This window comes from Schistocerca piceifrons, chromosome 11 (assembly GCF_021461385.2).
Source record: "Schistocerca piceifrons isolate TAMUIC-IGC-003096 chromosome 11, iqSchPice1.1, whole genome shotgun sequence".
In the NCBI taxonomy this organism is placed as follows: domain Eukaryota; kingdom Metazoa; phylum Arthropoda; class Insecta; order Orthoptera; family Acrididae; genus Schistocerca; species Schistocerca piceifrons.
Genome location: NC_060148.1, coordinates 51,599,565 through 51,627,399, shown reverse-complemented (window position 1 = coordinate 51,627,399; position 27,835 = coordinate 51,599,565). Strand labels below are relative to the sequence as shown.

Sequence of the window (27,835 nt, the reverse complement as noted above, 5' to 3'; positions counted from 1 at the left end):
TGTGTTGTGAGAATAGCCTTGTCTGCTCTACAGGCGGTCACCGGCCGACGTAGATGGGTTGGGACTGGCCTCCTGGCGTGCGGTTTCGCCTCTCTCGAACTAAAAGCTCCTGTGGCGTCGTGTCTGGAATGTAAGTGTGTACGCCAGCCTCGAGTATTTCAACCACGGTGAGCACTTGCGACTTATTAGTTATTTGCATATAATTTACATGAATTCATACAAGATTGACTTTATCTTATCGAGTGTGGGTTCGAATGAAGCGTCTTGATGTGCAGAATGTGATTGTGAGGGCGGAATGTGTAAGCAATGAAGGTCAGGAGACCACGACGTCTTGCACTCTGTTTCTTAATTTCACTCGTGTTAGGCGAATGCCTTGAGATTTCGACTTTCCTGTTCCTGTCTTTGTCATTCGCCACTGATTGCTGAGAGGTATCAGGATGTTCACTCATTGCTGTGTTAACTATTAGAGTGTGAATTTCAACATCCTTTGTTATTTCCTTAACTTACATGTGCCAATATATGACGGCCAAAATGCAATAAGCGTGTCTAAGTTATGAAAGGAGCAGGAAATAAAACAGGAACAGACTGCTACATCTGGTAGTAAAGACCTCGACAAAGAATAGTCCTACAAGTTGAAATTTTGATTTAGTCACAAAACCTGTATTGTCTAATTACATCGCTACCTCTGTTGGCAGGGCACCTACTACATGCATCGGTACTGAACACGACCGATCACCCTAAAAAAGTTCGTCGCCTTACCTTACGGGAAGTATAAATTGTACATGAAGGGTCTGAAGGATGGAAAAAGACAAGTTTGTGTGCAGCTGGTCATCGATATCTACGATGTCGGATTTTTCCAAGGTAAGGATTTGATCTTTGAGTAACACATGATCACGAGTAATTGTTTCAGTAGAGTTATGAAATTCCACAACCGAGGGCTTCGCAGGCATTGAAGAGGTGGATGTAGCAAGTAAAAGTCCTGTGGGTGGAAAAAGTTTCAGTCGTAATCATTTAGCCGAGAAGCAAAAAAGAGCTGGCTGCACACAGTGCCCTCCCGTCACTGCCACCGGCTAAAGCCAAACCTGCCTCGGCGTTGTCTCCTGGGGAGAGAGAGTTTCCTCTTTGAAGTTCGATGTAATACACAGCAGTCAGCTGCATTTATGTGAGTGGTATAGCTAATGATGTAAACAAATTTATGTTCGTACATTCCAAGCACATACAACATGACAACAAAAAACTTCTCGTAATGGCAATGGGAAACAAGTACAATTCTTCTGGATTGTTACAGAAATAAGCGTAAAGAGCACGTGCAAATACACTAATTTGTTCTGAAGCGATATTGGAGTTTTCTGTTGGTTAAACCATAGTTTCCAATGAAACTGTGAGCCGGACCGAGACTCCAACTCGGACCTTTGCCTCTGGTGGGCAAGTGCTCTACCAACTGAGCTACCCGAGCACAACTCATGCACCGTCCTCACAGCTTCAATTGTGCCAACATCTCGTCTCCTACCATTCAAATTTCACACACGTTCTCCTGCGTGCCGGCCGCTGTGGCCGAGCGGTTCTAGGTCCTTCAGTCCGGAACCACGCGCCTGCTACGGTCGCAGGTTCGAATTCTACCTCGGGCATGGATGTGTATGACGTCCTTAGGTTAGTTAGGTTTACGTAGTTCTAAGTCTAGAGGACTGATGACCTCAGATGTTCCCATAGTGATTAAAGCCATTTGAACCATTTTTCTCCTGCGAACCTCGCAAAATTAGCACTCCTTCAGAAATTATATTTTAGGGACATGGCTTAGCCGCAGCCTGTGAGATGTTTTCAGAAGGAAATTTTCACCCTGCAGAGGTCTTCTCTGATTAGAAACTTCCTGGCAGGTTATAACTGTGTATCAGGCCGAGACTGGACTTTCGTGCGCAAGTGCTCTACTGGCTAAGCTACCCAAGCATAGCTCACACCCCGTCGTCACAGCTTCCGTTTGGCCAATATGTCGTCTCATACCTTCGAAAGTTCTATTGGAAACCATGCAGGAATAGCACTCCTGGAAGGAAGGTTAGCTGGCAGAGGACTTGCCTACGAAAGGCAAAGATCCCGAGTCTCGGTCTGGCATACAGTTTTAGTCTGCCAGGAAGATTCAGAGGAGCGCATATTCCACTGTAGAGTCAATACTTCATTCTGGAACCATCCACCTGTCTGTGATTAAGCCATGTCTCTGCAATATCCTTTCTCCCAGGAGTGCTAACTCTGCAAGGTTTGCAGGAGAGCTCCTGTGAAGTTTGGAACCTAGGAGACGAGGTACTGGCAGAATTGAAGCTGTGAGGGCTGGTCGTAAATCGTGCTTGCTAGCTCGTATGGTAGAGCAATTGCCCGCGATAGGCAAAGGTCCCGAGCTCTAATCTCAGTCTGGCAACATAGTTTTAATCTGCCAGAAAGTTTCATACCAAGTGCAGAGCACTTGTCCGCATAAGGCAAAGGTCCTTTGTTCGAATCTCCGTCTGGTACACAGTTTTAACTGTCAGGAAATTTCATATCAGCGCACACTCCGCTGCAGAGCGAAAATTTCGTTCATAGTTTCCGATGTTTCCCATGAACCACGGACTTGCCGTCGGTTTGGGTGGCTTGTCTGCCTTAACCGTACATAGCTGTACTGTGTGTACAACAACAATGGAGTGATGCCTGTCGAGAAGCCAGACAAACATACGGCTCCTGAACAGGGGCGGCACCCTTTTCAGTCGTTGAAGGGGCCTCTGTCTGGATGATTGACTCATCTGGCTAAACAAGACGGCATTGCTGTTCTCGTACTGCGAGCAGCCTAAAGCAAGGGGAAGCTGCAGCTGTAATTTTCCCGTTGGCATGTAGCTCTACTCTATGGTTAAATGGTGATAGCTTCTTGTTGGGTAAAAATTTCTGGGGATGAAAGAATCTCCCATTCGGATCTCCATGCAGGAACTACTCAGAAGGACGTCATCACCAAGGAAAACAAATCTGGCGTTCTACGGATAGGACTCTGGAATGTTAAATGCCTTAATCGGGCAGGTAGGTTAGTGGTTTTAAAAACGGATAGGTTGAAGTTCGATATATCGGGACTTAGCGAAGCTCGGTGTCAAGAGAAACAGGACTTCTGTCAGATGAATACAGGGTTCTAAATACAAAGTCACAAAGGGATAATGCAGGAGTGGGTGTAATAATGAATAAGAAAATAGGAATGCAGATAACCCACCTGGAACAGCATAGTGAACGCATTAACGTAGCCAAGATATGCTCTAAATCCACACCTACAATAGTTGTACAAGTTTATATGCTAACTAGCTCTGTAGCTAATGGAGAGACGGAAGAAATGTATGATGAGATAAAAGAAATTATTCAGATAGTTAAAGGAAACACTAATTTAACTGTGATGGGAGACTGCAGTTTGATAGTAGGAAAAGGAAGAAAAGCAAAAATTGAATATCGACTCACGGAAATAAATGAAAGAGCAAGCCGTCTGGTCGAATTTTGCAGGGTTAGATTGGACTCTGACCACAATTTATTGGTAGCGAACTGTAAATTAAACCTGAAGAAACTGCAAAAAGGTAGGAAATTGAGAAGACGGAACATGGATAAGTTGAAAAAACTAGAGGTTGCTTCTTTTAGACGAAGCATTACGCAGCGGTTGAGTAGGGCAGGGAAAAGGAATACAGTAGAAGACAAATGGATAGCTAGAAGAGATGAAATAGAGAAGGCAGCAGAGTGTCAAATAGGTCGAAAGACAAGGCATAGTAGAGATATTGAATTCAATTGATGAAGGAAGAAAATATAAAAATGCAGTAAATAAAGCAAGCGAAGGGGAATACAAACGTCTCTCAAAATGAGTTTGACAGTAATGGCTAGAGGACAAATGTAGGAATGTTTCACTAGGGGAAAAATTGATTCCGCCTACAGTAAATTTAAAGATACTTCTTGAGAAAAGGGAAGCAAATGTATGAATATGAAGAGCTCAAATGTAAAACCAGTCCTAAGCAAGGAAGGGAAAGCTGAAAGATAAATGAAGTATATAGAGGGTCTGTAAAGGGAGATGAACGGAAATATTATAGCCAAGAAATTCACAACCCAGGATATAGCAAGGAAAATCGTCCTGTCAGTGTTTTGGGACAGGAAAAGAGTTCCGCGGATTAATTTTTTGCTAATAGGTGGGGCAATAAATGCTGGAAGATGTTGTGGGACCTTGAAGAAACTTCGCAGAGCCATACAAAACAGACGTGCTGACAACGAGAGATTGTCTCCTCCATGAGAACGCGCGTCCGCACACCGCTCAAAAATGGCTCTGAGCACTATGGGACTTAACATCTGAGGTCATCAGTCCCCTAGAACTTAGAACTACTTAAACATAACTAACCTAAGGACATCACACACATCCATGCCCGATGCAGGATTCGAACCTGCGACCGTAGCAGCCGCGCGGTTCCGGACTGAAGTGCCTAGAACCGCTCGGCCACAGCGGCCGGCCACTAAATTGAAGAAACACCTTATTGGAAAACACTTTTCCGACAACGCCGATGTGAAAATCTAAGTGAAGAACTGACTGAAAAAGGCGTTGGGAGACGTCTATGACAAAGGAATCAAAAAACTCGTCCTACGAATGACAAAATGTATAGAGATAAATGGTGATCGCGTGAAAAAATAATGCAACACCTGTACTACAATGCATCTAAATTTTGTTATGACAAATTAAATTTTTTGCACCTTAAAAAATTTTTGTAACCTTAGTTTGCGGATTAGCCTCGTACAGATGCTACACTAACGTAATACCGCCCAAAAACTTTTTTCAGTAGGAAATAAAATGATGGATACTACGGAATCATTTCATGACATGCTGTAACATGCCCATGTACGCAAGATAGTACGATTTGTTTGATCTTACGGCAAGTCGCGTAAGGGATTCTTTTGCTTCCAGGGTAGGAACACTGAAATTCTTCTGTGATGTGGCCTTTCCACACAGCGTGTGGATTTCGACAACGATCGCCCATTAGCGAGCGACAGAGGTGGTTTGTTGCTGAGGTAACAGACTCCTTTGGCAGTGCAGATAGTACGGGGAAGGCACTGATTGTACTTGTGATGACGTCACACAATACCAAAGAAATAATTTATCAATGTTTCTGAGGACAGTTTCCAGTGAAAGACCTGTCAGGTAATTATTAAGAGTTTTTCGCGCCAAAGTGGCTTCAGGTCACAGTTATGCTGGTGGTAAAAGGAGGATTCTACAATGACGAGGGGTCCTCACAGATTCCGATTTTGTGCACACTTGTAGCAGATGGAGTTCAGTGCACGCACATAAATTTTCTAAGACAGTACGACAAAGAATCCTGAAATATGACCTTTCACAATTAGCAGATCTCCCAAGTGCAGTTAAAAACTATTTTCATTATTTCGACGAATTCGTCGGTTTCTCAGCACGTTAGTACGTTCGATGGTTCGAATCTCGCTAGTAAGATAAATACAGGGTGACACAGAATAGCGGGAAAGTTTGAAATGAGTAGTGGCAGCCATGCGCACGTGGCAGCACTGCGGGTTCGTGACAGACAGCCAGTAAACATTTCGCCATTTCACTAATCGTGCGTCAGTGGATCGGACAACAGCGTGCGTTAGCCATAAAAATGTTTTATAAAAACAATGGTAGTTTGGTGGCGGCGCAGAGGAAGTTTCGAAGTTTTTGTAATTTAGGATGTCATGATGTCGTTCCCTCGAAAGACGCGATAAAATGTTGGATTAATAACTTTGAAGACACTGGATCTGCCCTCAAAAAGAAACCAACAGGACGACCAAGAAGTGTGCGTTCTCCAGCGAACACTGATGTTGAACGCGAGTCTGTCTTACGGAGCCCACAGCGTCAATTCGTAAGCAAGAAGCAGCGATTGGAGTGTCCCGGGAGAGTGTTCACAGAATCCTTCATCTTCATTTAAAATTTCATCCGTGCAAACTACAGATGGAGCAACAATTTAAGGACCACGATTTCCGATTACGCTTAGGATTCTGTCAACAAATGATAACAAAAATAAACAATGACAATGAATTTGTGAAAAAAGTTGTGGACGTCAGATGAGGCACAAGTAATGTGAACAAACGGAACTACCGCTACTGGGAGAACACAAATCCTAGTGACGTTCATGAGCGCCCTTGACACGCTACCAAAGTGACAATATGGCGTGGTGTTTCATCACGTGGGATTATCGGACCGTATTGTCTCGCAAATGAACAACGAAACACAATAACTGCCAACGCCGATCGGTTCGCGGAGATGTTACGAACTTTCGTTACACCTGCATTGAACAACTTTGCAAACGTTCAAGAAGTCTGGTTCCAACAGGACGGAGCGACATCACACACTACACGGCAATCAGTGGCATACGTGCGAGAATTGTTTGGCTCCCGTGTGATCTCACGATTCGTTAACATACCCGGGCCTCCTAGATCGCCAGATCTATCCGTTTGTGATTTTTCTCGTGGAGCAACCTCAGGAGCAAAGTCTACGCGACTCGACCAAGAACCCTGGACGAGTTAAAACAGAGAATTTGGGATGCAATCCACAGTATGCCAGCTGAGATGTTGCAGCGGTCAATGAGGAATCTCAACAGCAGATTTCACGAATGTATTCGAACAGGAGGACGCCATCTAAAGGACGTAATTTTTGAAAAATGATAAATGCCATCAATGTTTCCTAAATGTCAAAGTTGAAAGGTTTTAGTTACAATGAATGCAATTTATTTCCTTCACCACTTCTAGTTTTATTGGATTGTGGAAATGTTCCCGTTTTTCTGCGTCACCCTGTATCTTTTAATTTTTTTAAAAACTTCTATATTTATTAACAAAGTGTAATCTTAATTGACAGATATGGAACTATAGTGTTTAATAAGAATAACGTTTTGGTTATTCGTTGCTACTGACAGTAAATTGAAATATGGCATACGAAGCCGATACATCAGATAGATAATGAGAAAGTAACATTTTCACAGACTCACTAGTGTTATTGAAATACGTAATTTTTTCATTGAATAAAATACGTTTTGGCATATTCCTAAGGAGTTTAAATTCATTTTTAGACATCTAGTAACCGTCAATAAAAGGATGCTACTTTTATTTCTTACTTAACGTTCGCATTTGTTGATAAATATTACATTTAAAAAAGTGTGCTACTAGCTAGATTCCACTCTCGTGTTCATGATTGAAAATCCGACTAAGCTACAAGCTGAGTTAGTCAAATGCTGTTTGGGTAACAACACTCGGAAGTCTTCTCACCATCAAAGCCAATTTGTGTTGTTTGTTTGAGAACTGCGTGGTGGCACCTCGGCAAATTTACGTCCAGACACTGAACTTGGAGCCCTGTGAGTACGAAAGGAGTGGGAGAGGGCAGGGCGCTCTGTAGTGTCGCGTTGTGAGCGTCTCCGTGCAGAGTGAGTGAGTGCTGCAGGCGGCTCGAGGGCTTCAGTGGGCAGAGAGGTGGGCACACGTCGTGCAAACTGCTTATGTCTCTGCGTCAAGAATTGGTAACGTGAACATCCAAACGAATAAACCATATTGCCCTTAATTGTATTTTTTTCCCGTGTGGCTACACGGAGTATTCAGTGTACAAAACTGAAGCAGAGTCGGGGGAGCAACTTTCGTGCCTCATAAGGCGTGCACTGAGAGGAGTAGCTGTCATTTTGCACTGTCAATATTAGCCTGGACTGCTAAAGTAGATAAGACAAAACTAAGTATTCATTGCTGAGCGTTAGTTCTAGATCGCACAGTGCTAATTTTGGCACTCTCTACCATCTGATGTTTTTGACCATAAAGGCCTTCAAAAACATCTACAACTTGTATGAGTGGTGTCTTTTCTTCCCGACATGTCCGAAAAAACAGGCACCAGTTATACAGATATACAGCGATAAGCCGAAACATTACGATGACTGCCCACCGCGTCGCTGGACGCCGCCTGGTGGCGCTGCGGGCCTGTGACGCAGTGATGAAAGTGCGTAAGTGGAGCAGCCACGGACGGCGGAGATACGGGCTGCACATGGCGAAATCCACCGAGATAAGCGACTTCGACAAATGGCAGATTATTATTACGCAGAACCTGTGAACCAGTATCTCTAAAACGGCGGAGACGGTCGAATGTTCACGTGCTACTGTCGTGAGCATCTGCGGGAAGGGGTTCGACTGTGAAACTACTATTAGGCGCTGAATGGTTAGACGTCCACTATTCTTCACAGGACGTTGGGCTCGGAGGCTTCTCTGCTATGTGGAGTAGCACGGATGGTGATCTGTGGCACCTCTGCCGAAAGAGCACAGTGCTGGTGCACGCACGAGTGTTCCGGAGCACACCTCTCATCGTGCATTCCTCAGCACGGAGCTCCGCAGCTCACCACCCCCAAGTGTTCACATGTTGAGGCAACGACACCGTTACTTACGGTTGCAGTGGGCACAGGACCATCGGGGTACGACCGTCGATCAATCGAAAAGTGTCGGCTCTTCGGGTGAACCACATTTTTGCTACAGTAGGTCGATGGTCGTCATCGAGGTGAACGGCGGCTTCAAACGTGCAGCGACCCACTGACACTGGCTGGTGGGAGCAGTGTTATGGTGTGGGAGACATTCTCCTGCACTTGCGTGGCACCTGTGGTAGTAATCGGAGACACATTGACAGTTGTATACTGTCTGCATCCCTTCATGGTTCAAATGGCTCTGAGCACTATGGGAATTCTGAGGTCATCAGTCCCCTAGAACTTAGAACCACTTAAACCTAGCTAACCTAAGGACATCACACACATCCCTGCCCGAGGCAGGATTCGAACCTGCGACCGTAGCGGTCGCGCGGTTCCAGACTGTAGCGCCTAGAACTGCTCGGCCACTCTGGCCGGCCATTCCTTCATGCTCGGCGTGTTCTCCGACGGCGATGTCATCTTTCAGGAGTATAATGGTCCGTGTATCGGAGCGAGAACCGTGCTACAGTGGTTTGAGGAGCAATGTAGTGAACTCACGGTGATGTCTCGGCGACCAAATGCGTCTGATGTAAATCCTACGGTAGCCAACAGAGTCGCTATCTGGTGCCATCACTGCGTAAGCAAATCAGCGGCCCATTATTTATGCGAATTACATGAGCTGTGCCAACGAACCGTCGGGGCCACGCGGGGTAGCCGTGCGGTCTCAGGCGCCTTGCCACGGTTCGCATGGCTGCCGGCCTCGGAGGTTCGAGTCCCCCCTTGGGCATGGGTGTGTGCGTGTTGTCCTTAGCATAAATTAGTTTTAGATAGATTAAGTAGCGTGTAAGCCTACGGACCGATGACCTCAGCAGTTTGGTCCCATAGGAACTTACCACAAATTTCCAGATTTGCAAAACGTCGGAACCCTGTTACTCGAAATCAGTGATGTATTTCGTTCAAAAGACGGACAAACAGGCTATCAAGCAGCAGGTCATAACCTTTTGGCTCAGCAGTGTATATGCGTCGTCAGGGCTAACATCATCATTCAGTGCAGAGCACTCCTCACCCGCCCTTGCAAGGGACTTTGTGCGATGCGATGAGCGAAAAGAGGGAAGAGGGCCAGGGGACGCAACTTTGGTAGTGTGCGGCGAATGATGGTTCAGATGGCTCTGAGCACCATGGGACTTAACATCTGAGGTCGTCAGTCCCCTAGACTTACAACTACTTAAACCTAACTAACCTAAGGACATCACACACATCCCTGCCCGAAGCAGGATTCGAAGCTGCGTCCGTAGCAGCAGCGCGGTTCCGGACTGAAGCGCCTATAACTGCTCGGCCACCGCGGCTGGCTGTGCGGCGAACAGGAATATGGATGTAGCACGGGTAGCACACTTGTGTAGTCTGCGCAGTTGAGTCTAACTGCTATGTCAAGGTAGCGTACTTAGTTTATGCATCTTCCTGCTAAACGGAAGACCCGGTTTAGAACCCCAGCATTGATAGAAATTTTTTTTTGTCACCTATGAATTTTTTCGTTGCTCGAATGCGGCAGAGGTCAGGATTTCTTCTGCCTCAACATTTCCTCTGTAACGAGTATATAATATGTGTCTTGAGTGCCACTGCTTGTATGGGTGCTCAGAAAGTAACTGTGCGGTTACTATGTACACTATGTTGGGAATGACATCCACGAGTCAACCCGCCTATTTTTATTGGGAATCCCTTTCCGTCCATCTGATTATGATATGCTTGTCATGTATGAAGTTATTTCAATGTTTAAATCTCGAATCAAGCATGGGTGATTGCGGTACACTACATGCTATTCCCCGAAGAAAAAAGTCTGTTGGCGTAAACTCCGAGGAGCGAGGCTGCCATAGGTTCTTTGAGATGAAAATTTCGCCAAAAAACTCTTCCATTAGACGCATAGTGTGTTGTAAGCTGTGTTAGCAGTAGCGTCATCTTGTTCAAACACTGAGTAGTTGGTTTCGTCTTCCCTCAGATGGGCGATACAATCCTGGATCATTAAACAAAAACGTTTACTGTTCACGGTTTCGTGAAACAATAAGCGTCAGACGATGAGCCGTATAATATCGCTAACCAGGTCCTATTGTAAAACTGCATCTTCCACAAGAGTAGCGAAACCTTACTTAGCTTCCGAGAGCTAGTATTCAGTATGACAACAGCACTCTATTATCTGATGGCAACTGACAGTAGAAAGGATTCTAAGTGTCGTAGGTTTTAGTATTCGACACCTGTAGCAGGTGCCTACGAATATCTGCCCCTAAATTTCAACATAAGTTATTGCTGGACTCCTTTGGATCCAGTGGGTACTTCTGTCTGCTTCATTTTTTTCCCCAACCCTTCACAAACCTCTTTATTTTTAAATGTTATTCTTTTTGCTCCTTCTCACAATGGAATTTACAGAACGCAGATTTCTCCCGGCTGGCCATGCAGTGACCACGCAAGGCGTCCCACATCTGTCCCACGCTGCAGCTGCTTCCCAGTGTGTACCTGGCTGCATTCTGTCCCTTTCAGCGAAAAAAAGTTTTGTGAACCACTTGCTATTTTTGCAATGCGGTTCTCGACTTCCCACAGCCATCCAGCAGACCCAGCTTACATAGAAACGTTACACATATCAGTCACAGCATAGACTTGCAATAATGAAGAACTTATTAGAATCACAATCGCTGGCATTTGTTTCAGTTCCTTGTGTACTTAAATTTATCGCTCGAAATTTGTAGTCTAATTTGATGAATGGGTTATTAATTAGATTACAGGGCAGTTATGGGAGACACTGTTCCATAACACTGCCCCTAAATGTATTGGCAATATACATACCATTTGGGTATACTGAGCGCATCCAAAATAGGGCAGCACATGCAAGCCTGGGCTTTTTGAATTTCTCTCTGTCATAAGTAGGCTTCTTAAATTTCCCATGATTTTAAAATTTGGAGAAGTGAGGTAGTTCCATCATCTTGGATATTTCAGTAGTTGCCCTGTCTTGGATTTTTTTTAATTTCCTGCCTTGCCATCTTCGATTCCACTATCTTGGAATGCAATGTCATATACAAATAAAGGCAGCAAACACTGTGACAGGTTTTGTCCCAGAATGCTCATTGCATCTCTACTCAAGAATCTATCTTATTCTGAATGCAAGACTTTACTTTATTCGCAGTTAGTGTAAAGTGTACCTTATTTATCTTTACATCATTAAATCGTTAATATCTTTAGTAATTAGCTTTGGAATAATTTCATTTTTTTAATTGTAACTAGGGAAAATTTTCCTAATGTTCTTCAAAATGTTATTTGTTAAATAAGGAACAACCTTTTGGCTTCCTAAGCCACTGACAGATGACAACTATACCTCCCAAACACAGATAAAGTGATTCGTGACTTACAGCTAAATATTATTATAAATGAAACATAAACTTGCTTCTGTGTATGTTGCTGCAGTCAGAACAAATGAAAATAGAACAGAATTTACAATTTTAGCCTATTACTTATATAAATGAAACTTAATTTAAGAGAGGGGTAAAAGGAAATTAAGTTGGACCGTTTAAAACTAAGGTATCATCTTGTCTCACATATTTTTATAAATCTCGCAGACTTTTTAAATGATATCTTCCAATATTTAGGGTTACTTTGGATGAGTCTGAAAATCTTATATGAATGAAATTCAAGAGATGCCTTGTGACAGCTGAACTCAAAAGAAATAAAACTAAGACAGATTTCACTGTAATCTCCTATAAACTTCAAAGGCATTGAAAGTGAATAACTAGTTCCGACTGGCAAAACAGGGAAAGGAACACGCCAGAGTGCTATAGAAACCTGTTTTGATTGTTCACATAGGCACTGTGATGAGTGTGTTTTATTGATATAATTTTGTTTTCATTTTATTTGTTGCTATGCAGATTCCTAGGACTGATAAAAATTACGCAATAACAACATCGTTATATGAAATTTGTCTGAAATTAAGTTTTTAAACCATCAGTAGAAAGTTTTCTTTTTTGCTTCATGATTTAGATATGTGTCTATTGTATACAAGCGACTGCCATTGCTGAAGAAACTTAGAGCTATACTATTCTCCTGCACTTATCTCATTTACTTTTGTACATTTATATTTATTAAAAACAGACTCTGTTGACTTTATATATTTACACTACTTTTCTTTCTGCAGCTCTGGGATTCAAGCCACCTTTAGGAGGTATGTATTGTCCACATAACCAAACTTTTTGTTGTTGTTGCGGATATGTTCTCAGTTGTGCAACAGTGTTTTTACAGCATTATTTATTATGTGAGATGTTATATCAAAATACAGTTTCAATGAGCATGCCATGTAATCAACTGGCATCAAATGGTTCAAATAGCTCTGAGCACTATGGGACTTAACATCTGAGGTCATGAGTCCCCTAGGACTTAGAACTACTTAAACCTAACTAACCTATCACACACATCCATGCCCGAGGCAGGATTCGAATCTGCGGCCGTAGCAGTCGCTCGGTTCCGGACTGAAGCGCCTAGAACCGCTCAGTCACCGCGGCCGGCTCAACTGACTTCAAAAATTTTTATGTATGTCTACTGAATCATTACTTCAGAATGTCTTGGTCCATCGTTTTGTCCTTCTACCTGAGGTCTCATTCCAGAACAGTACTCACCCAGTACGCTGGACATGATGATTGTACAAGAATTATGCTGTAATAAATAATACAAAAGAACTGTTAACATCATGACAATTGCTATTCTTAAAGAATTCTCGTTACAAAATGGACAGAATTACCACAGACTCTGAAAAGAAGCAAGAAGTTGGCAATTACTAAATTAAATCTTTAATGCTTGTTCTAGTGTTTTATTAGAAAATAGTCACAGATGTGACTGTTGGGCTGAATGTTAGTTTGATGCTCTTTGAAAGGAGATGAAAAGAGACATTTCTCCCTTCTGTGGAAGAGTTGTTGGATTCCTTGATAGAGTAATCCCCCACCCCACTGCGTCCCAGCATTGCCAGCTATTGATCCCAGCAAAGTGCCGCAGTGGTTAGCACACTGGACTCGCATTCGGGAGGACGACGGTTCAATCCCGGGCCCGGCCATCCTGATTTAGGTTTGCCGTGATTTCCCTAAATCACTCCAGGCAAATCCCTGGATGGTTTCTTTGAAAGGCTACAGCCGATTTCCTTCCCTAATCCGATGAGACCGATGACCTCGCTGTCTGGTCTCTTCCACCAAACAATCCAACCCAGCTATTGATATTACTTTCTACATAAGACGCAGTTGGGAATTCGCAGGCAACATTTTACGTAAGGGTTTTCTGTGACAGTTGCTAGTCTCTATTGAAACTCCAAGTTTCCAATACACAGTCACAATATGTTTTACATTATTTCCACTCTGTGTGGGCCGCCCACTTAGAGGTGCCATGTCCCGAATTATGCAGCCCTTCCCACTAGAGTTTCGAGTCCTCCCTCAGCCGTGGGTATGTGTGTTGTTATTAACATAGTTTAAGTAGTGTGTAAGTCTAGGGACCTCACCAGTTTGGTCCCATAGGAATTCACACACACACACACATAGCGAGAGAGAGAGAGAAAGAGACACTATGATGTACGAAATCATGATTTGTAAAGCAGTCAACTAAAAGAGGAAAGGTACAATGAAAGATTTTAAATGGAGCAGCAGGAATTGCAGCTGACTGAAGGTTGGACTGGTAAGGGATGAGACACCACTCTGAAACTCCTTCAACCTAACAGCTTAGAGTGTAATCTGGACAGTTCAACGAATTTCAGAAATGGCTGGAACTTTCTACGGAGAAAACGCCACCCACAAAGAGCAACGTCCAGTACGGTGACAAGTGACAAGCCACTCACCTTCCCATTCACGCCTGACCTTCTGGCTCAACGGTGAGTTCACGGGTTCCAAGGGAATGATGCTTTCCCCAACTGCCACTCCCTACAGGCCTCCTTCACCTCTATATCTACCTGCTGGTTTCCAGCCCAGGTACCTGGCAGAACACCACCACCTATCCACAATGTGGCTGCAAGAGAAATGCAGTTCGTATATTTTACGAAACATTTTCACCTACATGCCTGTAGAGCACTAAGGGTATTGGATCAGTTTAGAAACATGTTTCCTTTGTATCATCTCATACGACACAGAGCCTTCCAAATATCCTATAGCTCAGCATGATGGATTGTGAAAGCATCTGGTAGGCAGACTCTGAGGACACAATCAGAGAAAACCACTGAGCACCCAGTAAACAATCTTAAAATTCATGTGTTCATGTAAGACGTTAGCAAATATACCAAAAAAATTACGATCTTTAAAATCAAATTTAAAATAAGTAATGCCTTCTAAACATAATATAGTGGGGAATTACTCCACCTGTGTTGTAAGGCTTAGTATTCGCCACAACCACTTTTAAAATACAGCTCTTTGTTCGGTTCCCAAATGGTCCCACTGCTCACAGACGATTATTGAAAAGCCACTCTGTGAGTGGGAGAGATTTAGTATGGTATGCTGGCAATTAGATTTTACAAGACATTTTGTAAGCTTGTTGCACCGTGAGTAGCTTCTTTGTTTTCTTTTTATTTACAACGTGATCCATTACAATATTTGTAATATTCCATGTAGGTATTGTGTGTGTGTGTGTGTGTGTGTGTGTGTGTGTGTGTGTGTGTGTGTGTAGTGTGATCTTTGTGTTGTATGATGATGACAGGGGAAAGGAGAGGGTGAAAGCCAGTGCTGGCACATGGCCTTCTCCTCATGATTGACACAAAGGGGGCCACCAGGCTGAACATCCCCATCCAGCAGACAAACCACCATCAACAGTGTTGCATGCCCCCACTTCGTGAGACACTGCAGACAGCTTTGGTATTCAAACGCGAACACTGGCGTAGAGCCTGGTGACCAGGAGCTTTACGCCACCACCTCTCCTCCCCTCGTCACCCAAATACCGGCAGTAAAAACTTTTTCCGCCACCAGAATCCAAACTGCCTTACCACCAGGTCAAGCGCCACTGCACAGGATTGCATTAGCGACCTCATCCATGGGGATGTGTTACGGCGAGCAGCTGCCGTCAGATTAGAAGGGGTGGCTGGCGAGCTTCGGTGAAGAGGCTCTAAATGCACCAGTTGCCAGTCTAATGCCCACCCAGTGGACCTCCAAATATGACGGCCTAGAAGGTCTGATCATCGGAGATCCATCATGAAGCTGGGACCAGACAAACGCTCTTTAAAACTGGATCAGGCCTGCTCGATCTTCTTCCCAAACTCTGTGTGCTGCACGCTTTAAAATTCCAAGGGCTCTGATGGATCGAGGGCAAAAGCTCCTCAGATGTCGCAGGCATGTGAACGCCTGATGGAAATGGATGCCCATGTACCTCACCGACGCCTTCAAATTTAAAATGATGTCCCTCAGTTTCAGTTCTGGAAGACGGAAAGGATGACGGGAACTGTTAACAAGCAACACATGCAGTTTATTTTCTGACAATTACTTGAATCCAGCCAGGTCTGTGTGCCCACCTCTCTAGTCATCTGCAGTTGGTGCGTACTTGCTGCAATTGTGAAAGATGTATTGAAAACTGGAAAACTCTCCGCAACTAAAGCGCCCGAACAGTTCATTGAGGTATTGTTAGTTATAGCCATCAGAAACCACGTCACAGTTGAAACATCTCCTTGAGGGATATAGTTTACTTCCATAAAAGTATTCGATAAATACTAACTACATACCTAAACTAATGTGGGGGGAAGAAACATGTAAGAACATGAAGACGTTCCTGTACGTCTTTTCTGTATAAACATGGGACAAACTGTAGCACTGTCTGGTAGCAGAAGACAACGAAACACAGCTTCAGTACAGGTTTTATGATGAACTTTGATTGCGAATGTCAATGGAAATTCAAATATATTCAGTAGTCAACGCTCTCTTTCCTGTCATTTGAATATCAGACACACTTTCTATTGGCAGAAGTAAGCAAGAATGCCAGTTAAAAAGGCCAACTATCTTATAAATCGCCATTTTTTTTTCGTTGATCAATGTCCCTACAGGTTTTCCAGTGGCCGCAACGGTTCCCCCTCCTGTGCCAACTTTTCGCCCCAGAGCAGCAGATGCGCCCTCCGTCCTCAATTGTTCTTTCCGTATATTCCAATCTCTGTCTTTCCCTACGATTTTCATACTCTGTAATTCCTTCAAGCATCATAGAAGATATTCCTTGATTCTTAACACATGAGCCATCATCACATCTCTTCTTTTTGTAAATGTTTTCCATATAATCTTCTCCGCTCCCCATTCCGTATCTTATCAGTCCTCCTAATTTTCAACATCCTTCCATAGCATTTAGGGAAATCATGGGAAACCTGAATCAGGATGGCTGGACGCGGGTTTGAACCGTCGTCCTCCCGAATGCGAGTCCAGTGTGCTAACTAATATGCCATCTCGTTCGGTCCGAAATCCGAATAGACGTTATTGTTCAGATGTCTAAGCACGGCTTAAACTTTCGTTTAGCCGGCCAGTGTGGACGAGCGGTTCTAGGCGCTTCAGTCTGGAACCACGCGACCGCTACGCTCGCAGGTTCGAATCCTGCCTCGGGCATGTATGTGTGTGATGTCCTTAGGTTAGTTAGCTTTAAGTAGTTCTAAGTCTAGTGGACTCATCACCTGAGATGTTAGGTCCCATAGTGCTCAGAGCCATTTGAACCAACTTTCGCTTACGTCGCACAAGTGTTTCTTGGGGGAGCGATTTCTTTTTTTCTTTCGGCGGTGTATTTCTGTAGTTATATTCGGTGACATATGTACATACTGTCTGCGAAATGTGTTGCGAGTAGAGTTAATAGGATAAAAATAATAACTTAAAATGTCGTGCATGATGCGACAGTTTGTCTCTCATCTTTGTATTTGACGTCATATCTCGTCAACGGCGTGTCCTAAATTATACATTTTTGTAGGTACTTTCAACAGCATGCGTGTTTATTATTTGGGACGTGTGTTGCGAATAGCGGTAGTAGTAAACAGTTACTAAGGTTGAAACGTCATGATTCAGGTGGCACTTTTTCAGCGTGAATAGGGAAAATGTAGTAAGCTACCAACTTTTTACTTTCATCATTACAGCGAGAAAATGTTTGAGAAAGGTTTGAGAAAGGTTTGAAATTATGTGTCATGTTTCTTCGAAGTCGTTAACTGTTCCCATTCTGAAATACTGGTGAATAAAGAATGGATATTCGCGCCTAACGAGCTACACTTCTTTTTCACACGTATCTCTTTGACAGGTAGGTGTTTCTTAGCCCTACAGAGATTATCTCAAGGCAATATCTTGTATGTGTGCAAAGTTTGGTTGGCATCGGTCCACTATTTTGGTGGGTATGTGGAACATACATATATATGTACGTCCATTTTTAAAGTATGTATGGATTCCTGTCTTTCCATGAACAGCTTTGTACTTCCTCCTTTCGTTTGTCAATCGAATTATTTCTTCTGTTACCCAAGGTTTCATCGTAGTTACCTTCCTTGTACCTATGTCTGACTGTGCAACATGTGAGATTGCCGTTTTTAAAGATGTCCACTCCTCTTCAACTGAACTGCGTGCTGTAATGTTCCTTATCACAGTACCCGCCTCCATAGCGAACTTCAGACGAGTGTCATCACTCCTGAGTGTATCATATCCCACTTCCTTCCGCTCAGACTCTTCTGTACGAATCTCCTAAACCTCTGTCGACTCTTCACTGTTACTAAATTATGATATAAGTCCATATCTGCTCCTGGGTATGACTCACAATTCAGTTTGATTTTGGAATCTCTGTCCGACCATGATGTAATACAGCTGGAATCTTTTCATGTATCTGGATCTTTTCCAAGTGCACCTCCTCCTTTTGTGAACGTTGAAAAGAGTATTCGCTGTCACCGTCTGAAATTTATTGCAGATCTCAATTAGTCTTTCCCATCTCTCATTGTTACTGTCTATCCTATATTCGCTAGTAAACCTTTCTTGTACTCCTTCCCCTACAAACATATTCCAATCCCCTATGTTTCTTATATTTTCATCTCCCTTTACACACTGAATTACTCCTTCAATATCCTTATAATTATACAGCCTCTGTATACTCATTTTTCGATTGCGACGTAGGTATTTATACATAAACTATCGCTGTCGATATTGATTTGCTGTCAAAACGGATGAGAACAACCCTATCACCGAACAGTTCACAGTAGCTCACTTCCTGCCCTACTTTCTTATTTACGCATAATCCTTCTCCCTTTACACAGTATTCTGCTGTTGTTCTATTATCATGTATTCACCTGACCAGAAATCCTTACCTTCTTTCCGTTTCACCCCTGTGACCCATTCAGAGTTCTTACATTACTCTCCTCGACTCGAACAATGTTACTCGTTCGTTGATTTTATCTTTTTTTTTTCCTTGTGGTGACCTACCTCTTGGCAGTCCCCTCCTAGAAGTCCGATCGGCGGACTAGTTCAGAATCTTGGCGCCAATGTAGAGGTCATGATGAGACTTTTGCAGTTAAAAGTCACATGTCCTGCAGATATACATCAGGCGTCTTTTGCCCAGTGGTTTCCATTTCTTTCTGAATCCTCATGCTGTTGATCATCGCCAATGGTCCGCCTTTTGGGGGGCATTTTCCCACCCAATGGGCAAGCGAGTGCCCTGAACCTCTGTGCGCTACTCCGTCAGTTTTGACAAGGCCATTGGTTGGGTGAGGGTGACTTGTTATGCCAGAAGTCTTCGGCCAACTTTGCTGATGATTTCTAAGCGAAATTTATATAGTGGCTGGTTTTGAAAAAGTAATGGAAGACGTTTTGACTACTAGTCAAAGTCGCTACCCCTAGACCACAGGTTCTAGAGAAGATGGGTTCACGTGTTCCATATCGACTTCCATTTTTTCTATCACATCATGAGACATGTCCACTTCTGCACAGGAGCCTTTACGTAGTATTTCCACCTGCCCGCTAACTCCTCGGCATTTGACCGTGGAATTCTTCCTGCCGTGTTTGTGTTGACGCCTTTCCTTTTTATTCCATCTGCGTTTGTATTTGTCTTTGAAAATGATGAATCAGTCTTTTCGACGACAAGTTCTTTTGCGACTTCTTTCCATTTCTCATGCATCCACTTCGTCTTGGTATCCATGCATTTCCTGCTTATTTCATTACCAAGTGACTTTCACTGCTGTATTCCTGTCATTTCCTGAGTGTTTATATTCTTTCTTTCATTCATCGATCTGCTGTAGTATTTCTTCTGTCACTCGAGATTTCCTAGTATTACCTTCCTTGTACCTTTATCAGTCTCTAGAAGAGGCCATCACTTCTGTGATTGCCCCTTCTAGAGAGGCCAGTTCCTCTTCAACTGAACGGCTTATCCTGGTATTCATTATCGAAATATTTGCAACCTTAGAGTCCTTCAGTCGTATCTAATCATTAGTCATTGGTTCAGTATTCCACTTTTTTCCTCGTTGGATCTTCTGGACGATTCTCGTAAAGTCAGACTACTCTTCATCCTTACGTATTTGTGTTCTAAGTCTACATCTGCTCCTGGGTACATCTTGCAATCCAGTATCTGATTTCGAAATGCTGTCTCGACTGTGCGTCTGGGTATTTTCCAAGAATATCCGCTCGTTATTTTTGAGCAGTGTTCCAGGTATTACTATCTGAAAACTATTGCAGAATTCAATTAGTCTTTCTAGTCTCTCATTCCTACTACTGAACCAACATTTTCCCCTCAATCTCTCTTATATTTCTACGGTTCCTCTTGCTTCTCAGTCGCCCTTAATTATTATATTTTGAGCGCGTTTACACACTGCATTACCTATTCAATATTTTCATTTACTCTTTCTATATCTTCATCTTCTGCATGTGATGTTAGCATGTATACTCTAATAAATGTTGCTGATGTTCTATTAGCATCGAGCCTGTTGTGAAACTCCTACCACTGATAAAGACAGAAGCTGAAGTAATGAATTAAAATTTTTGCTAAAGCCGGGACTTGAATCCAGATCTCCAGCTTACTATGCAGATGTGTTACTCACGTCGATGGTGTCTACTCCAGGTGCACAGTTAACCATAGTTCAATGCCCTCCCTAACACAAACTTCAGTCCATTTTAATTTTCCCTTCCTTAAGTCGTCGGTATTGCTGAGGCTCTCCGATATTGAAGTAGCACCCCAGCTTTGTATATAACGGAGAAATACTGCCCGTACCTCATGTGGGAAACCGCGGTTCAAGTCCCAGCCGTGGCATAAATTTTAATTCATTGTCTCGGCTTCTATCCTCGAGACTCAATGTATCTCCACGAAAACGTAATTCCGACAGATCCCAGCATTCAACTGCGCACAGTAGCTTACTTTCTGCCTACACAATTTTATGCTAGTGTTAATATTAGCCTTCATTCGTCTGACCAGGAGACATCTTCTCTCCATCTCACTACACTGACCTCCACTACGTCTAGACTGAGCCTTTGCATTTGTAGTTTTAGACTTTCCAACATCCCTACCACATTCAGACTTCTGACATTCTACACTCAAACTCCTACACTGTTGACATTTCGTCGGTTATTTAATCACATTCTCAAGCTCAACTGCCTCTTCCCAGTTTGGAAAAATATCACTCACACAATTCCGCAAAATACAAGAGCTAGCAAATATGAGAATTGTAGCACAATCATTTTGACAGCTCATGCATCCTATGTTGCTGCCAACATGCAGGAGAATGGAAAAGAAAATTGAGAATATGTTAGATGACAATCAGTTTGGCTTTAGGAAAGGTAAAGGCACCAGAGAGGCAATTTTGACGTTGCGGTTGATAATGGAAGCAAGACTAAAGAAAAATCAAGATATTTTCGCAGGATTTGTCGATACGGATGTAAGATGTTCGAAATTCTGAGGAAAATGAGAGAAGGTTCAAACTGCTCTAAGCATTATGGGACTTAACATCGGATGTCATCAGTCCCCTAGACTTAGAACCACTTAAACCAGCCGGCCGAAGTGGCCGTGCGGTTAAAGGCGCTGCAGTCTGGAACCGCAAGACCGCTACGGTCGCAGGTTCGAATCCTGCCTCGGGCATGGATGTTTGTGTTGTCCTTAGGTTAGTTAGGTTTAACTAGTTCTAAGTTCTAGGGGACTAATGACCTCAGCAGTTGAGTCCCATAGTGCTCAGAGCCATTTGAACCATTTGAACCATTTAAACCTAACTAACCTAAGGACATCACACACATCTATGCCCGAGGCAGGATTCTAACCTGCGACCGTAGCAGCAGCGCGGTTCCGGACTGAAGCACCTAGAACCGGCAGGAGAGAAAGGTAATATACAACAGTGCCAAGTGCCAAGAGGGAATAATAAAAGCCGACGACCAAGAACGAAGTGCTTGGATTAAAAAGGGTGTAAGACATGGATGTAGTCTTTCATCCCAACTGTATATCAAAGAAGACATGATGGAAATAAAAGAAAGGTTCAGGATTAGGATTACAGTGAAAGGGTATCAATGATGCGATTCGCTGATTACGTTGCTATCCTGAGTGAAAGTGAAGAAAAGTTACAGGATCTGTTGAATGGAATGAGCAGTCTAATGAGTACAGAATATGGACTGAAAGTAAGTCGAAGAAAGACAAATGTAGCGAGAAGTAGCAGAAATGAGAACAGCGAGAAACTTAACACCAGGATTGATGGTCACAAAGTAAATGAAATTAAGGAATTCTGCTACCTAGGCAGCAAACTAACCAATGACGTACGGAGCAAGGAGGACATCAAAAGCAGATTAACACTGGCAGAAAGGGCATTCCTGACCAAGAGAAGTCTACTAGAACCAAACATAGGCCTTAATTCGAGGAAGAAATTTCTGAGAATGTACGTTAGGAGCACAGCGTTGTATGGTAGTGAAACATGGGCTGTGGGAAAACCGGAACAGAACAGAATCGAAGCATTTGGGACGTGGTGCTACAGGCGAGTGCCGAAAATTAGGTGCAGTGATAAGATAAGGAACGAGAAGGTTCTGCACAGAATTGGAGAGGAAAGGAATATGTGGAAAACACTGAGAAGAAAAAGGGACAGGACGAGAGGGCATCTGTTAAGAGATAAGGGAATGACTTGCACGGTACTAGAGGACAAAAACTGTAGAGGAGAACTGAGATTGAAATACATCCAGGAAATTATTGAGGATGTAGGTTGCAAGTGCTACTCTGAGATGAGGAGGTTAGCACAGGAGAGCAATTCGTGGCGGGCCGCACTAAACCAGTAAGAAGACTGATGAATAAAAAAATTAAAAAAAGTAGTAAATCGGCTCTGTCCTGTTTCAGGGAAACATGCCCACAGTATGAAATGAAATGATGTTGGTGGCCCTCAACTACGCGCCCTCCGACTCAGAGTTGAAATATTAAAAGTTTAGGCCGGTTTCGTTGTCCAGGGGCTGGGATACGTAGTTGCCGCATTGCTCGCCACATACTGCTGAGTCTACAGTATACTACAAGAATACACACATGAATCGAATGGTCGAAGGTTTCTATCACTCGGTAATTGCGAATTATGAAAGTAACATATAAATTTATAAATGAAAGACTGCAATTAAATAAAAACTGCAGGTACTATTTTAACGACTTTAAATGATGAGTACGATAGTAGAAGTACTTTTGAGAATGCGGTTTATTTCTGCAAAACACTTACTGGTGTCGTTGGTCCAGCAATTAAATAAAATATAAGTTGAATAACAGGGAAACAATAGATTCCTACTGCACGTAATTAGTTACGAACAACGACATAGCTCGCGAGATACTCACTTCTAAGCGCATACTACGTCTTCACTGTAGAAGGCACGGAAATCTCACAAGTGCACAAGTGGGCACTACGGAATATTTCTATCTCTCGTGACCAAGCGCAGACCGCTCCACACTCTCCCAGTCTTTGCCACAACTACGCGCCCGTCGCCGTCCTGTTCCGAACTGCCGTCTCCCGTGCGACCGTCCCTCGCGCCGCACCCTTCACCAGCTGCCCCGTGTCCTCTCCGGAGACGACGCCCCCATCCAGTCTCCCCATCCACGAGCGCTCGAGCCATGTCTGCAAACCAACGCACACACACACATATTTAAGCACGTGCGAAATACTGGCTTTACATTTAAATACTTGAAATTAAATAAATATTCCTACGGCTGGACCATAAACACGCTCTAACACACATTATTAGATACATAAACAAATTAAATAAACGTATATCAAAGTAATAGCAACAAAAGGTAGGCCAGTAGCCTAATGTCTATGTGCTTCCTAAACCACAGTAAATATTTAAGCAATTTCTTCATGAATAGTATATATTGGATATAAACAAAGACATAAGTGAGTAAATATATTTATAAGCATGCTGATACCGTTTATTTGTGTAACTGTGGTGTACTTATGACCTGACGCGATCGATAGTAATCGGCCACTTTGACCTCCATTAACTCATGTACTATTCAAGTTACGTGCCTGTAAATCATACCAATTTAGGTTTACACTCACACCATTCTAAAGACACGGCGATCGACAAATTCGGAAGAAGCATTTATATTTTGGAAATTCGTTACTGGGTGTTACGTGTATAATTTACGGTCAGTACTGAACTTTAAACTAATAAAGATATTGAAAATCCGATCACACCATCAGAATCGACGTGCAAATAATAGTAATGTACATGTATCTCTTTGACGTGTCATGATTCATCTGGCTACTATTAATTTCTATACGAACTGTGAGATGTCTGCCATTAAGGTTTCACGAAGTGCGCCATCTTTGGCCCTCCCAGCGCAGAGCGTCACCAAGAAATTCCCAGCCACGCGGCTGGACCGGCCGCTGTGAAGCATACGCGGTAGCTAAGCTAACGTTTGGGACCACGTGGCTGCTGCCGGGCCGCGGCTTTGACGAGCATCCTGTGCGGCCGTCCCAACTCCGGCCATGTAATATTTCCAGGGCGCCACAACTCGCCCGTTACATCGCAAGTTGAGTCTAGATGCCACGGCGGAGACTCAAATGGATGTGATCATGGCTGCGACCTCAATGTCGCTTAATTCTCTGGTACAGAATTTTTTTGGTAGTAACAGCATATGTGCCCGAACTTAACAGTTTTGACTTTTAAAATCCATACCAATATCCGTTGTTGTATTAGGGGAAAAGTTGCTACATATTCGTCATTGTAAATGCTGATGCTTACGTTGTTTACAGGTTCTGCGTGGGGCCGAGGGTGATCAGCAGGTACTTCAGCAAAGGTTGTGCACGGATAGTGGCCTAGCGTAGCATCTTATGTACAGCTGAAGTAAGGAACTACAGTGTATTCGCTTTACAATAAATAAAAGTTGATAGTCTCCATTGTTTTCCGTGCTGCTCCAATCCCACAAGCCACGATATTTAAATTCACAGTCCATAAAATGTCCTACGGATTCCAAACACCGTAAAGATTTGTAAAATTTAATATAATTGATATGTCCATCATGCAGTTTACAGTGTGTTTATGAAGGTATATATACGCATTGAAAAAGATTCTGACAGGTTTATAAGATCTCTTTCTTTCCAAACATTGGACGATACACTATGACATCAAAAGTATCCGGACACCCACAAAAACATACATTTTCCATATTGCATTGTTTTTCACATATGCACTGTCCTGCCACCTACTGCCAGGTACTCCATATCAGCGACCTCAGTAGTCATTAGACATCGTGAGAGAGCAGAATGGGGCGCTCTGCGGAACTCACGGACTTTGAACGTTGTCAGGTGATTGGGAGTCACTTGTGTCATACGTCTGTATGCGAGATTTCCACACTCCTAAACATCCGTAGGTCCACTGTTTCCGATGTGATAGTGAAGTGGAAACGTGAAGGGACACGTACAGCACAAAAGCGTACAGGCCGATCTCGTCTGCTGACTGACAGAGACCACCGACAGTTGAAGAGGATCGTACTGTGTTGTAGGCAGACGTACATCCAGACCACCACACCGGAATTCCAAACTGCATCAGGATGCACTGCAAGTACTATGACACGCGGGAGTGGCTGCTCATAAGCCACACATCACGCCGGTAAATGCCAAACGACGCCTCACTTGGTGTAAGGAGCGTAAACATTTCACGATTGAACAGTGGAAAAACGTTGTGTGGAGTGACGAATCACGGTACACAATGTGGCGATCCGATGGCAGGGTGTGGGTATGGCGAATGCCCGGTGGACGTCATCTGCCAGCGTGTGTAGTGCCAACAGTAAAATTCAGAGGCTGTGGTGTTATGGTGTGGTCGTGTTTTTCATGGAGGCGGCTTGCATCCCTTGTTGTTTCCTGTGGTACTGTCACAGCACAGGCCTACACTGATGTTTTAAGCACCTTCTAGCTTCCCGCTGTTGAAGATAAATTCGGGAATGGTGACTGCATCTCTCGACACGATCGAGCACCTGTTCAAAATGCACGGCCTGTGGCGGAGTGGTTACACGACAATAACGTCCCTGTAATGGACTGGCCTGCACAGAGCTCTGACCTGAATCCTACAGAACACCGTTCGTATGTTTTCGAACGCCGACTTCGTGCCAGGCCTCACCTACCGACATCGATACCTCTCCTCAGTGCAGCACTTCGCGAAGAATGGGCTGCCATTCTCCAGGAAACATTCCAGCACCTGATTGAACGTATGCCTGCGAGAGTGGAAGCTGTCATCAAGGATAAAGGTGGGGCAACATCATACTGAATTCCAGCATAACCTATGGAGGGCGCCATGAACTTGTAAGTCATTTTTAGCCAGGTGTCCGGACACTTTTGATCACATTCTCTAGTTTCATTCTTTTTACCCTTCCCAGAAGATGTCGAGACACCTAGAGTGCCGTCCACATTGACAAGCGATTTGTAAATAAGCATTCGAAAGCAACGTTTACGCATCATTGTAAGAAGCAGTGCCTCAGTGGCTATTCCCTCAAACCGAGTGAATGCGCTAGACAGAACAGTGTGCTACTTATAGCATCAGTCCTGGCGCACGCAGCGGATGTGGACTCTTTATCAGCTCCCGCTATCGCACAGCAGTTTGATTGTTCTGCAACACGCTCCTAGTAACACTAGGTAGCGTGTTGCTCAGACCAATTTGAATCGCGGTATTTTGAACTCACATCGCGGCGGATATCCACTCCTGAGCTTAATTACTGTTTATTAGTTTTTCGTTCTGTCTCAACCGATGGTCTCTGGAGTTCTTTCCCTATTTCCTCCAGACTTGCTTACATTTTTAGCTCTACCCATGTTTCGATGATTACTTTACTCTCCTGTCTTGTAAAAATTCTTGTAAAATTTAATTCATTTCAGATGGAATTCAAATGGAATTTCTTAACAAAAATACCAAAATAATTCTCATGCATAGAAAATATTGGCGTCACATTTCATATCCATCAAGGCAGGATCGCACAATTAATAAAACTCGAACTACGTTCTACTGGAGAGACGAACAAAGCAACAGGAGACTGGTAAGCTTTCGAGAGTACAATAACCTAGAAGCTGGTTGAATGTCGTACACGAAGGATGCCGACATAGTCTGTGAATGAGCTATACACATTATCAAGAAATATCAGCATAATTCCTGAAATGGGCCTCCAACACATAACGAGGAAAAGCTTAATCACCAGTCATTTAAAATACGATGGCACATCAGGCAGCCGAGCGGTTCTGGGCGCTCCAGTCTGGAACCGCGCGACCGCTACGGTCGCAGGTTCGAATCCTGCCTCGGGCATGGGTGTGTGTGATGTCCTTAGGTTAGTTAGGTTTAACTAGTTCTAAGTTCTAGGGGACTTATGACGACAGAAGTTGAGTCCCATAGTGCTCAGAGCCATATCAGGCATGTAACTAGAAAAGATTTGGAACTGAAGACAAACATTCCGCCAAAACGATATGTTTATTGGCTCTTGTAATTGAGACATTATCTACAACTTGTTTTAGTTCATTGAAGAAAGGGTCCACACTAACACTGGGTGATTAAGACATACGTAAAATAACTGATTTCTTGTTGATGTCAAGTGTTGTTAATTCAGAATCAGATTTTTGAAAGTGTTTCTGTTCACTTACGGTATCAAGTTCGTTCCTTGATATAACTGTGTTCCTTTTCTGATATAAATGAACCATCCTCCAGCTCTTGAAGCAGATTTACAGGAAGACTGTCATTTCATACAATGATAATGCTATACAGGGCAGTACACTAACACTAACACATTCTTCACTTGCAGCGTTATAGGACAAAGTAAAATGTGTATGAAACAAAACCGTCTGGCAGGCAGGGAAATGCTTCTAACAGCAAACTGATGCTTCCCTTCAGCAACTGCTATACGACAGATGATCCATAATGACAATAAATGTCTGGAAGTAAAAGAACTACACACAATTCATTCAATAAGTACTTCGTAACAGCTGAGGAAATGAGTTTTTATCTTATTCATTTCTT

The 27,835-nt window shown here is 43.4% G+C and overlaps 1 long non-coding RNA gene across 1 annotated transcript; it reads left to right on the top strand.

The window, feature by feature from the left end:
* Positions 1-700: 700 nt before the first annotated feature.
* LOC124720530 lies at positions 701-24,734 on the top strand. The gene is made up of 3 exons (XR_007006186.1): positions 701-861; positions 12,604-12,630; positions 24,598-24,734. It is a non-coding gene; the product is annotated as an uncharacterized LOC124720530 (long non-coding RNA).
* Positions 24,735-27,835: the final 3,101 nt, after the last annotated feature.